Consider the following 9,506-nt stretch of genomic DNA (forward strand, 5'->3'; position numbering starts at 1 on the left):
TTTTTTTTTTTTTTTTGTGGAACTGCGGATTGAACTCAGGCCCTTGCGTTTGCCAGGGAGTGCTTATTCTACTGAGCCATTTCCCCGGCCCCAATGTTATACTTCTAAATCAGGGCACAGCAGAAAATCAAAATGAAGTGATATTAAAAGAGATACTGGCAAGGGCTGGCAAGATAGCTCAGCAGACTAAGCACTTGCTTAGGCAAGCACTTGAGTCCAAGCTGCATAGTGAGACCTTGTATCAAATACATTAAAAAAAAAAAAAAAGAGGGAGAAATAATGTCAGATAATAGTCCAGAAGTAACAGAAAACATGGCTAAATGAATTCAAAAATAACAAACTTTAATTTAATAAGTAATTACTTACACTGTATATCAAGTTTATTTGAATGTAGTATATTTAATAGTTACAAGATGATACGATATCCATTGACATGTTGTGTGATCCTGGGCTGGTTATTTAGCCTTTCCTTGCTTCTATTTCCTATAGAATGGTGATAAAAATAATATACCCCCAACCTACCACATTATATAAGTCAATACTATCAAGCACTTATAATTATGCTTGACATATAGCAAACATTCAATAATTGCAATATTATCAAGTTAATATACCAAAGACTCACATAATAAGCTTACATAGCACTAACTAAAATGGGGCCGTAATCTTGGATAAATCCAAAAAGATCAGATATTGATGGATTCACCAGTGAATTCTACACTAATTTAGAAAAGACCTAATGCCATACTCTTCAGACTCTTTAATTAAATTGAAAGAGAAGTGATACTTTCAAAGTCATTCCTGGAAGCAAGAACCACCCTGATACCAAAACCAGAGAAAGATCCAACAACAACAACAAAAAAAAAAACAGAGGGAAAAAGAGAGAGAGAAAAATAGGCTAATCTCCCTCACAACCATAAATACCAAAATCCTCAAATAAGACACTGGCAAACAGAATGTGGCAAATCATTATGGTTATGCAACATTATCAGTCATCCTAAGGCTGTAGGGATGGTTCCACATATGCAAATCAGTAAATGTAATAGATCATATCAATAGAGCCAAAACCGAAAACCTATGTTCATTTCAATAGATGCAGAAAAAGTATTTGACAAGTCCAACACCCATTTATGATAAAACCCTATAGAAAATTGAAATAGACAGTTTTTATCTCAATCTGATAAAAACCATCTATGACAGACCAACAGCCAACATCAAACTAAATGAACAAAAATTTAAATCTTTCATTCTAAAATCAGGAACAAGGGAAGGATGTTCACTGTTACCACTCAAATTCAATATAGTTCTGGAAACATTAGCCAGAGCAATTAGAAAAGAGAAATAAATAAAGGGAATAAGGGTAGGAAAGGAAGTAGTGAAATCATCATTATTTGCAGATGACATGATATGCTACATAGAAGACCTTTAAAACTCCAGCAAAAGTCTTCTCAATTTAATAACCAAATTCATTAGTGTACCTTGATAAAAAGTCAACACTCAATAATCAAGAGAATTCCTGTACACAAATTAAAAAACTCACTAAGAAAGAAATTAAGGAAACAGTACCTTCCACAATAGCATACAAAAAAATGAAATGCCGAAGGATCATTCTAATGAAGGACATAAAAGACCTTTACCTTAAAAACTATAGTAATCTGAAAAAGGAGACTGAAGAGGATATCAGAAAATGGAAAGATAGCTCTGTTCTTGGGTAGGAAGAACCAACATAGAGCAAGTGATGTACTTCCAAAACTGTTAAACAGATTTAATACAATCCTGATCAAAGTACCAATAGTGTATCTCACAAAATAATTTTAAAATTATTAATTTGAGAAGAGACCTAAAATTAATTTGGGAAGAGACCTAGAATAGCAAAGGAAATTCTGGGCAACAAAGACAAGGCAGGGGATATCTCAATTCCTGAGTTGAAATTATACTATAAAGCTACTGTGATTAAAAACAGCATGATATTGGCCCCCAAAACAAAACAAAACAAAAAACCAGACCTGAGAAGCAATGAAACAGATTAGAAGATGCAGAAACGACTTCAAACATACTAAGCCATGTTATCTTTGCCAAAGGTAACAAACGTCTTCACTGGAAGATAGACTCTTTAATAAATAGTGCTGGAAAAGCTAGCTTTCCACATGCCAGAGATTAAACCTAGACCTATACCTTTCACCATGTACTAAACTAAAATTGAAATGGATCAAAGATCTGAATATTAAAGCAAAAACACTAAATCTGCTGGAAGACAGAATAGTTAGAACTTTTGAAGACACAGGTACAGGCAAAGACTTTGCCTAAACAAAATCTTGACCACACAGGAAATAATTTTTTTGCGACAGAGTCTTGTTATGTAGTTCAGGTTGGTCTGGACTCACTATGTAGCCCAGGCTGGCACTGAACTCACGGTGATCCTCCTGCCTCAGGGTGGTATTACAGGTGTGTGCCACCAGGTCTGCAGTCACCCAGGAAATACTATGAAGAATCAACAACTGGGATCTCATCTTATTAAATACTTTTGCATAGCAAAAGAAACCACCAACCGAGTGAAGAGGCAGCCAACAGAATCTGAAAATTTTTTTCCAGCTTTTCTTCAGACAAGGGACTAATATCTAGAATATATCAAGAACTCAAAAAAATCAGACTTGCCAAATCTAAGGACCCAATAAAAAAATAGTCATCTGAAATGTCTTTCTTTCTTTCTTTTTTTTTTTTTTTTTGGCGGAACTAGGGATTGAACTCAGGCCCTTGCGCTTGCCAGGGAAGCACTTATTCTACTGTGCTATCTCCCCTAGTCATCTGAAATGAACAGACACTTCTCAGATAAAGAAGTACAAATGGCAAATAAATACATGAAAAAATGTTCAACATCATTGGTCATTCAAGAGATGCAAATTAAAACAACCCTGAGATTCCATCTCAACCCAGAAAGAATGGTTATTATCAAGAAATCAACTAATAGCAAGTGCTGCAGGGCTGTGGGGAAAAAGGAGCCCTCTCCACTGTGCATGGGTGTGCAGACTGGTGCAATCACTGTGGAAATCAGTGTGGACATTTCTCAAAAAACTAGGACTAGAGGTTCCATTTGACCCAGGTTGTCCCCTTCTTGGTATCTTCCTGGAAGAACTAAAAGTGCTATGTCCACACACTCCCATGTTTTATAGTGGCACAATATGTAATCGCTAAATATTCCAACAGCCCAGACAGCATCAACCAATGAATGGATAAAGAAGACTCTCTATACAATGGAATACTACTCTGCCATAAGGAAGGACAAACCTGAGACATTTGTAGGTAAATGAGTGAACCTTGAGACCCTACTCTTAAGTGAAATAACTTAGACACACATTTAAATACTGTATTGTTTGCCTGGTGTAAGAAACCAAAAGTGTAAATGAGAACCAAAATGTGTAATAAGATACTGGGAAATGGGAAGAAAATATACAAATGAGAAGAAGGAACAAGGGAGGGGGGAGAGGAAAGAAGGAACAAGAAAAAATAGGAAAAAATGGAAACAAAGGTTTTGTAAATAAGGAAGGCAAGAGGGATTAAAGAGAGGGAAGGGGAAAGGTGAAAAAAGAAGCAAGATATAACATGTACAGGTACAAGTTCTCCATGATAAATGTTATCATTATGCATATCTATAACGTACCAGTAAAATTTTAAAAATGTACATCCTCACCCCCAGTCCCATTATCAGTTGCTCTTTCTGTTTCTCAATCTCAGAATTCTCCAGAACCAATTATCTGACTACCGGGAGATCCAGGGCTGGTGAAAACACAGCAGATATGACTATGACCATTGGTTAATGAGCACATCTTTGCCTGGACCTGGCTATATTATGTCAAGTTATTCAGAAAAACAGAATCTGGATCTGCTGTCTAAGGAAACAGCTCTTTCTTTACAGCTAAAGAGTGGCCTACTCAAAACAGGGTCTCAAAGTGCTCTCTGAACTGAACATTTTATAGAAATGTAAAGCACTGGTGTTACTCTTTTAAAAATGCTTGAAACTCCTCTTTTCTGTGATATATATGAATAAAGTTAGGGCTAAAGAAGAAAAAATTCTGGGCTTGAATAGGTTATAGCAGCAATAGAACCACATGAAAAATTTGAAAGAAAAGATATGAATCCAAGACATTTAAAATTCTAAGAAGTGGAATAAGGTATATCTCTGCCATCTCTCAAAAATTACTCTCAAGAAAAAACAAAGGAGAACATTAGAAACAAAAAATGGTGCCTACAGAGGGAGAGGCCATCCAAGATGCACGTAGATTCATCCCTGAAGAACCCTACAATGGTTCGGGAACTGGAGACCCAGAGTTCTGTAGGTAGGGGTGAAGTGCCAAATGAAAACTAAGATGGGCTGGATGCAGCGGCGCATGCCTGTCATCCCAGCACTCTGGGAAACTGGAGTGGGAGGACTGAAACTTTGAGTCTCGCCTGAGCAACACAGTGACTTCATAAGTCTGTCTCAAAATAAAAAATAAAAAAGGGCTGGGGATGGACACACACACACACACACACACACACACACACACACAATGTCGGTTAAAGTCTGTAGAAGCAATTAGATTCCCAATTTCATCACTAAACCCTAACTGTCGGGAGATGACACCTCCTCTGTTCCCTTAGGAAACTGCAGATTTATTTTCTACAGAAATTTATATGTAACTTCAGTAGACTTGGGAAACAAGACACCACTAAGAAGTGGAATAAGGTATATCTCTGCCATCTCTCAAAAATTACTCTCAAGAAAAAACAAAGGAGAACATTAGAAACAAAAAATGGTGCCTACAGAGGGAGAGGCCATCCCAGATGCACATAGATTCATCCCTGGAGCAAGCAGAGTGAGGGGTCAATCTGGGAACTGGAGTAAGCGAAATCTCCAGCAGAGCATTTTAGACCTCTTTCTATTGTTTCAGGAGTGTACTGACAGGTAGGTTACTTAGTGACCCTGGTCCTTGGAAGATTACTTCTCTGCAAAAATGGAATTACCCCAAAGATTGTCAGATACAGACTTCTGGGGCTTCCTCTGCAAGAAAGCCAGCTTAATGTAACTGCCCACCACATAGGGCTGCCTTGATACACCAGTCAGGTTTTTAATGCTTCATTCTTAAATACAAATCAGTAGCCAAGCAAGGACTACCAGAGTTTTGAGGAAAGTCTCTAATATAAAGAACAAAAAATACACAAAAACAGGAAACAGGAGTCTGGGAGAATCAGACACAGGCAAAAAAAAAAAGAGAAAATGAAACAAAATCAACTTACGATGCCATTTTGTCAATGTGCTGATGATACTAACTTTGAACTTTTAAGATAGTATCTGCCTGGCTTCTCTATAAAATCACTATGTTTTCTTTTGTCACAAGAAATCTATCTATCTATCTATCTATCTATCTATCTATCTATCTATCTATTTATTTATTTAGTATTTTAAAGAAGGGTCTACAGGGTGCTCAGGGTCTCACTACTAGATCAGACTTGTAGTGATCTGCCTGTTTACAGCCTCCCAAGAGCTGGGACTACAGGCATGCGCCACCACACCCAGGCTCAACTACTGTCTCAGCGTGTCCTGGGGGCAGGACCAGCACAGCAGGCCCAGGGATCAAACCCCCAGCACCTGAGCCTGCTTGTAGGCGCTTGAATCCGCTGAACTATTTGGTCAGCCCAGTCACAATAAATCTAGTATAAATTACTTTTAGACTAATAGAATATCCATCCTCATCAAATTTTTATCCACCAATTTTTCATCAATACATTTATGATTGTCTAAATGATTTACTATGATGGTTGATAAATGACAATTTCTATTCTTTCTACATTTTATTAGTTGGCTTTTTTTGTAATTTTGAAACAAGATGTCACTATTAAGTTCAGGCTGGCCTTGAGCTCACTTTGCAGCCCAAGCTGGTCTTGAACTCACAACAATCCTCCTTCCTCAGCCTCTTGAATGTGGGGATTACAGGTGTGAGCCACCACCCCTGGTTTTAGTTGGCATTTTAATATAAGATTTTTCCTTTTCTTTCTGCATTCATTTATTTTATGTAAATATGGAGTCTTTTTTTAAAGAAATTTAGTGGATCATAATCTATTATTGTTACTTTTTTTTAGATCTCTTTTAAAAATATTTTTGTGTTTTTGAGACAGGGTCTTGCTGTGCAATTCAGGCTGGCTTTGAGCTCACTTTGTAGTCGAGGCTGGTCTCAAATGTCTAATGATCCTCCTGCCTCAGCCTCCTGATGCTGGGATTACAGGTGTGTGCTGCCATGCCTGGGATGATTTTTGTTTTTGTTTGAGACAGGGCCTTACTATGGAGTTCAGGCTGGCCTTGAACTTGTGGCAATCTTCCTGCCTGAGCATCCCAAGCACTGAGATTATAGGTGTGTGCCAACACTCCTGGCAGTTCCTGATTTTGATGTTCAGCTAATTCTAGATTTGGTACTATTTGGTTTCTTTTTCATTGTGAAGACCTTTATTGCTGTATATAAATCTCTAAAAATTAAATAAATTTTAATAATTTCAGATTAATGGAATACTTTCAAAGGTAGTATAATGTTACTGTGCTTCCTTTGATTCCCCTAATGTCAGCATCTTCCACAACCATGATACTTTTGTTAAATATATTAACATTGAGTATATTATTAACTAAAATTTCGGACTTGGGGCTGGGGAGATGGCTCAGTAGAATAAGCGCTTTCCTGGCAAGCACAAGGGCCTGAGTTCAATTCCTGTTTCCGCCAAAAAAAAAAAAAATAATAATAAAACACAATAAAATTTCAGACTTTATTTTAAATTTAGCCAATTTTTTTCTTTTTTTTTTTTTTTCTTTTTTTGCGGAACCGGGGATTGAACTCAGGCTCTTACACTTGCCAGGGAAGTGCTTATTCCACTGAGCCATCTCCCCAGCCCCTAAATTTGGCCAATTTTTCTAAGTAGCTATTATTTGACTATAAAAAATACATTATAGATTTTATGAAACATGTTAGTTAAAAACAAAATCAAGTCACCTCCATCCCCGTGCTGATGTGTTTTGAACGCTACAGATCAGCTTTGGTGATACTCTCAAAGTGCAGAGTTAACAGAGAAAAACATGTGCAGTTCCCATAGTCAAAACACTGAGTAGTTCTGAAAACTATCTAGGTGTTCACAGGAAAGCAATCAGTACTAAAAAAAAAAAAAAAAAAAAGACAAACTGGTGCAATCCTTTTTTTTTTTTTAGTGTATTTAGTACAGGGCCCTCAGGATCTCACATACAGATTGGGTTTGTAGTGATTCTCCTGTTTTCAGCCGCCCAAGCACTGGGATTACAGGTACATGCCACCACATCCAGTCTCAATCACTGACTCAGTGTGCCCCAGGGGCAGGGCCAATCCCTGCTTCTGCCTAAACAGGCACTTTAATCTGCTGAGCTATTGGCCGGCCCTTCAACTGGTGCAATCCTAATAAACTCTGGTCCCTGGTCTTTCTCTGTAATGTATTGACTTTTCACTTCCTGGATATTCTTGGAAACCAACAAGAAGTACTTTTGTTTGTGTTGATTTAGTCAGATACCTGCTGCTGCAGCAACAACCCGTGGGTGGTCAGCTTTTCACCTCAGTCTGCGTTGGCTGATTCCAGTAGCAAAGATCAGGCATACTTAAACGAAATAAATCAAAATAAATTATGATTAACTATACTCTTCTTATCGAGAAGTATCCAGAGGTTATTGGTTAATATGTTCTTGTGAACCAATCAATCAATCAATCAAGTGATGAGTGTATGCTGCATTCTTGCTATGTGGCCCTGGCTGGATGTTCCCAGGTAATAGCTCAACCTGAAGGATTCAGAAATTTGGTCAAAGTCACTGCCTGCACGCCTCGGCAGGGGGAAGGGCAGCAAGGAATGTTTCAGGATGGGAGCCAAAGGTTAAAACAGCGGTTTCAAAAAACGTTCAGCCCTGATATGGAAAACAGCTGCTCTGATCAGAAACAGGGAAAGGCTCAAGTCTCTTTTCTCATTGTGGGGGCCCTGAAAAGCACCTCCAAAAGATGCTCTCTGGTTTAGAGAAAGAAATTTTGGAAACCTTTAGGCAGAGGCGAAGGCAGGACTGAACATGGTTGTGGGGAGTAAAGAAAATGATAACTCCTACTAACCTGTTTTTTTTTTTTTTTTTTAATTTTTTTAATTCTTTTTTTTTTTTAAATATTTATTTTTATTTATTACATTTATTTATTGTGTGTGTGTGTGTGGCCAGCTCAGCCCACCAGGGGGCGGGGCCGGCTGGCATGTGGTGCTGGAGGATTGAACCGTGGTCCCTGTGCTTTGCCAAGCTTGTTTCAAGTAGGTGCTTTAGACCACTGAGCCATCTCTCCAGCCCCTACTAACCTGTTTTGAAACTGTCTCATTGCTACTTCTTTCTCAATAAAATTAATTAAAAAAAAAAAAAGAAAATGATAACTGATGGAAACCATCTCTTTTGGGCTAAAGTATTCTCAGTGATAGATGTCTGAGAAAGGAAAAAATCAGATGTGTGAGAAATCATTTATGCTTCTCTCATATATATATATGAAACTCAGGATGTCGCGCGTGCCAGGCAGGTGCTTATGCCGCTGAGCTATATCCCTTGCCCTCACTTCTCTTTCTTTATGGCTCTAAAAGCAAGTGTTTATAAAATGATATTAAATTCACTAAAAGCAAACTTAACTTCCCAGAACAAAATAAGCTGCTGTATGTGAATTCAGGGACGTCAGTTTGACCTTTTACCCTGTTAGGTTCTACGTAACTAGAGAATGTGAGATGTGACGAGGCCCTGAGTTTCAACAAGACAAACATTTCTCTCTGAGGTACATGAGGGATGCTGAAAGAATGTGGAGATTTAAGAAGCAGTGGTAATAGTGATTCCTTTCGTGTCTGGGGCCGAGCTGCACAGAGAACAAACAAAGCTGTTAGATGTCTCAGTGCACCTGGCAGAGGCCTCAGGAGTCTGATTCCACAAATGGAATGGCAGCCAACGCCCAGGAGGTCATCTGTCTTTCCTTGGGGCAGAGCGTAGCTGCTTCTAGCTGAGACGGCTACTGTTCCTAGCCGGTTTTGTGTTATTTTGGATGCCAGGCAAGGTTGGCCAGCATGCTGGGAGTGTGCTAGAAGGGGCCTAGCCTACAGGGCTGTCCCAGACACATCAGCTGCTTCCTTATTAGGCTTCCCTAATATAGCATCCTCTTTCCAAGCATAGGAGTTACTTTGCTTGTGGCTTCTTACATATGTTGTAGAGAAGTTTGGCTAAAAGTTTACCTCTAAAAGTCAGTTTAGGGCTGGCCAGATAGCTCAGTAGATTAAAGCACCTGCTCAGGCAGATGCAGGGACTGGGGTTGGAGCCAAGCATACTGTGTCGGCCCTGCCCCTGGGGCTCCATGAGATGGCTATTGAGTCTGTAATCCCAGCACTTGGGAGGCTGAAAACAGGAGGAGCACTACGAGTCCAATCTGTGTAGTGAGACCCTGTAGACTCTATACTAAATACAT

At 38.8% G+C, this 9,506-nt stretch overlaps 1 protein-coding gene across 3 annotated transcripts in view; it reads right to left on the reverse strand.

Annotated features, from left to right (window-relative positions):
* Nucleotides 1-9,506, reverse strand: part of Rusc2 (RUN and SH3 domain containing 2) — an 80,729-nt gene that overhangs the window by 42,608 nt on the left and 28,615 nt on the right. The window lies entirely within an intron of this gene.

Source organism: Octodon degus, unplaced genomic scaffold (genome assembly GCF_000260255.1).
Source record: "Octodon degus isolate 3935 unplaced genomic scaffold, OctDeg1.0 scaffold00045, whole genome shotgun sequence".
Lineage (NCBI taxonomy): Eukaryota > Metazoa > Chordata > Mammalia > Rodentia > Octodontidae > Octodon > Octodon degus.